This window comes from Ostrinia nubilalis, chromosome 7 (genome assembly GCF_963855985.1).
Source record: "Ostrinia nubilalis chromosome 7, ilOstNubi1.1, whole genome shotgun sequence".
Classification (NCBI taxonomy): domain Eukaryota; kingdom Metazoa; phylum Arthropoda; class Insecta; order Lepidoptera; family Crambidae; genus Ostrinia; species Ostrinia nubilalis.
In genome coordinates this window covers 2164407-2168720 of record NC_087094.1, presented here as the reverse complement: position 1 = coordinate 2168720, position 4314 = coordinate 2164407, and the positions used below count along the sequence as shown (strand labels likewise).

At 40.0% G+C, this 4314-nt stretch overlaps 2 non-coding genes across 2 annotated transcripts; one reads left to right on the top strand and one right to left on the bottom strand.

Annotated features, from left to right (window-relative positions):
- The first annotated feature begins 698 nt into the window (after positions 1 to 698).
- On the top strand, positions 699 to 769 carry Trnav-uac (transfer RNA valine (anticodon UAC)). The gene has a single exon. It is a non-coding gene; the product is annotated as a tRNA-Val (tRNA).
- A 747-nt stretch (positions 770 to 1516) lies between these two features.
- Positions 1517 to 1587, bottom strand: Trnav-uac (transfer RNA valine (anticodon UAC)). Its single transcript has one exon. It is a non-coding gene; the product is annotated as a tRNA-Val (tRNA).
- Between the last annotated feature and the right edge of the window lie 2727 nt (positions 1588 to 4314).

The following is a 4314-nucleotide window of genomic DNA, read 5'->3' as shown; positions in this document are numbered from 1 at the left end:
TAAAGTGCCCCATAAGGGCTACCATTTCTTTTTTTATTATTTACTATATTTTGACGTTCATAAGTGCCACTTGTGGTCTAAACTGAATAAATATTTTTGATTTTGATTTTGAAAAAATCTGTAGTCTGCAGGGACTCTTAAGTGACAGATACATTACGTAATCTGATTGAACATATTTTCATAAGTGAGACAATGAGAATGAAAATTTAAGGAAAAAAATTTAGTTCTGTAACTCTGTTAGACTAAATAAAAATATTATTTTAACAATGAAACAAAATCTGTGTGTTTCTTTGTTCTTTTATTTTTTTTATTTTTACGGCGACCCCAGTGCCCCGAAGGTCCTTGCTGAAAATCAGTGTCGTGGCATCTTTGTCACGACTAATGCTGAGTCAGGGACCTTTTTGGCACAGGGCACTTATAATCTATTTTTTTTTTCTTTTTTTTTTTCTATGTTTTAATCTTGTATTGTGCCTATATCATGTATTGTGTATTGTGCCAAATAAATAATATTCTATTCTATTCTATTCTATTCTAAAATAAAACTGAGACATCTAACTCCTACTTTGCCGCTCTCATACCTCAGACATCACTTAGTTAAGCGCTCGACCTATAGCACTTTCTGTAGTCGAATAGTAGCCTGAAAGATCAGCAATCAATAATTTTATATTAGCACTGAAAATTTCGCAGCATCCCTTCACTCCGGTATGGTCTAGTGGCTAGGACACCTGGCGTACACCCAGGGGCCCGGGTTCGATTCCCGGTACCGGAAGGATGGACTCATATACAGCCAACGCTATTGCATTTTTTTTAAATAATAATGATTACTTTATGTCACCTAATGTAAAAATGTGATTATTTTATTTTTTTTAATTAGGACAATCCGTTCACCTAGTTACAAATTGCAGGCTCTAGTACAGTTAGAGGCTAGCCTACTCAGATATTATTGATTTGGGTATGACAGGATTGACAGGTGATTTTTTTAAAGATTTGCAATTTATTATGTATACACCTGCGCCCGGTTTTGATCGTGGCTGGCCCTTCGTGGCCCTTCAGGCCCCGCGAATAGCGACACGATAGAAATCAATTCTTACGCGGTCTTATGCGACTGATTGGAGTTTGATGGGTTAATACAAATTCTGAAATACCTAATTACATAATAATATTATTATGAAAATGAGCAAGACTAGTTAGTAGATAGGTTTTGTTATAATTATATGAAGTTTAGCTGTTAAAGACCTGCAGTGACAGACCGAAATCCACAGCCACGAACAAAACCGGACGCAGGTGTATACATAATTGCAAATCCTAAAAAAAACACCTGTCAATCCTGCCATACCCAAATCAATAATATCTGAATAGGCTAGCCTCTAACTGTACTAGAGCCTGCAATTTGTAACTAGGTGAATGGATTGTCCGAATAAAAAATTAAAAAGTCACATTTTTATAATAGGTGACTTAAAGTAATCATTATTATTTTTAAAAAATGCAAAAGCGTTGGCAGTATACGAGTCCGAACTTCCGGCACCGGGAATCGAACCCGGGCCCCTGGGTGTACGCCAGGTGTCCTAGCCACTAGACCATACCGGAGTGAAGGGATGCTGCGAAATTTTCAGTGCTAATATAAAATTATTGATTGCTGATCTTTCAGGCTACTATTCGACTACAGAAAGTGCTATAGGTCGAGCGCTTAACTAATTCATGTCTGAGGCACGGTAATAATATCATACAGTATTGTAACTTCATATAAACCGACGAAACGCGAGCTTTCCTTCGAATTTCAAATCTCGGGACGTGGTCGAGATCCAAAAGTTAGGGGTGTCGCGAATGTGCCGAACGGACGTCGATGGCCTAGTGTTGAAAATGACTCAGGTGATTGAATTTCACTGACCGTCTTAAACGGTCAAATTTGTCAAAAACTAGTCATTAACTGTCAGAAATGGTCATTTTCAGTCAGTTTGATTTGAAATGAAAATTATATTGTATAAAACCAGCTTTGGCCCACGACTTCGCCCGCCTGAAATTAAAGTAACAGGTCATTAAGTACTCATTATAATTAGTAGATTCAAAATTATTTTGGTATATTTTTAAAAATTAAATCTACTAATCACAAAACAACACGCATTTTTATCCTATTCCATTCACAAAGTATTTTGTTTGTCTAAATAAAAAAAAATACAATCACAAAACTAGATATAAATTCTAAGTAGACAGATGTAATTAGAAAGGGTATTGTAGGTGAGCAGCCCTATCGCATGTTGTCATACCGTGACGTACCGCGGGGCTGTTGACATTTATTTCAAAAATATGGCCGAGTTGGAATACTGTATACAGGGTGTTAGGTAAATGGGTATATGAGCCGACACTGGGCCATGTTAACATGGTCATATAAATGGTATGGTGAAGTCAGAAAATTGATATCTTCATTTTAATTATTTTAATTTTCATACAAATCGGATTTTATAAAATTTATTTTGTATGAAAATTAAAAAAATTAAAATCATGATATCAAATTTCTGACTTCACCATACCATTTATATGCCTATGTTAACATGGGCTAGTGTCGGCTCATATACCCATTTACCTAACACCCTGTAGATAGTATTACCGTGTCTGAGGTATGGGAGCGGCTCGGGAGGAGTTGCTTTGACATATCATGACGTAACAGAGCATACAAATGTTAAGTCTTGCTGACCTTTGACGTGACCAAAAATATGCTCCCCAGCCGCTACCATACCTCAAACGCTGACTGAGTAATCTGCTCGACCTATAAATGTCGCGATCGCTTCACTTGGGTGGGTGTGGAATATTGGCTTTGTCGTCAATTGAAACAGTTATCGAAACGATTTAAGTTTCTAATAAGTACCTATAAATGTAAGTATAAACCTCATCATCATCATCATCTCAGCCATAGGACGTCCACTGCTGAACATAGGCCTCCCCCAATGCTTTCCATGTTGATCGATTGGTAACGGCGTGCGTCCAGCGCTTCCCTGCTACCTTTATGATGTCGTCGGTCCACCTTGTGGGTGGACGTCCCACGCTGCGTTTTCCGGTACGCGGCCTCCATTCCAGAACCTGCAGAAGCCGTCAGTTTTGCGTACTATGTGCCCTGCCCATTGCCACTTCAGCATGCTAATCCGCCGGGCTATGTCAGCGACTTTAGTCCGTTTACGGATCTCCTCATTTCTGATTCATGTATAAACTTAATGAACAATAACTCAGTTCAGGATAGCCTGTCTATTGGCACGTAAGTATTTGCCATTTTTTTTTTTTTTTTTTTTTATTTGTGTTGAGCGGCTATTCTAGTTCAATAAAGTCCTAGTATCACTGCGACCGTTATCGATCTATTGTGATCGCCGCTGTTTTCCTTACAGTTCGCCTCCGAGTCCTGCATCCATTAGGAAGTGCAGTATCTTTTGGGGGGCGATATGTTTTACATCTTGTGGGCTTAGGATGTGTTTGCCCAGGTGTAAGCTCCGCTTGCGCATCAGAGGTCCGCAGTCCGTGAGCATGTGTAGTGGCGTTTCATCTGCCTCTTGGCACATCCTGCACGTTCTTGTTTCGGACAGTCCCATAGTGGACAAGTGCTTGTTTAAGCTGCAGTGTCCAGTGAGGGCTCGAACTAAGATGCGCATTTTGGTCCTACTCAGTCCTATGATCTGCTTAGAGCTTTTCCGATCATAGGCTTTTATGAGAGCTTTGGAATGAGTTAATCCTGGCGTGTCTGACCATGCCATAAAGGATTTGTTTAAATAGATGTTCTCCAGGGTCATTCGAGCGAGACTTTTGGGAACACCACAAAAGGGTTCTGGACCATATTGTGTTCCCTCCGCTCCCGCTCTGGCTAGTTCGTCGGCATTTTCATTGCCCTCGATTCCCGCATGACCTGGAACCCATCTCAGCGTTACTCTGTTTCGTTCTCCTAGAGTATTTAGTCGACTCATGCAGTTTTCTACCAACTTTGAGGTGATTAAGTTGGAGTTTAAGGCCAGCAGCGCGGCCTGACTGTCTGAGTTAATGTAAATTATGTGGTTGGCATAATTTTTTCGCAGGTTAGCTTCCGCACATTCAATAATGGCGTAGACTTCTGCCTGAAAGATAGAGGCAAATTTGCCCAGGCTTTGAGATAGCCTAAGCTTCGGCTGCTCTCCATACACGCCAAAGCCTACGTTAGGGCCCATTTTTGACCCATCAGTAAACCATATAAGGCTGCTATTATTGCTATTTGCCATTAACGCACACCATTAATAGTCGGAAGGATCAATCATGTGAGTGTGTTAGTCACATACACCGTAAATCAAATACACTCGCCCC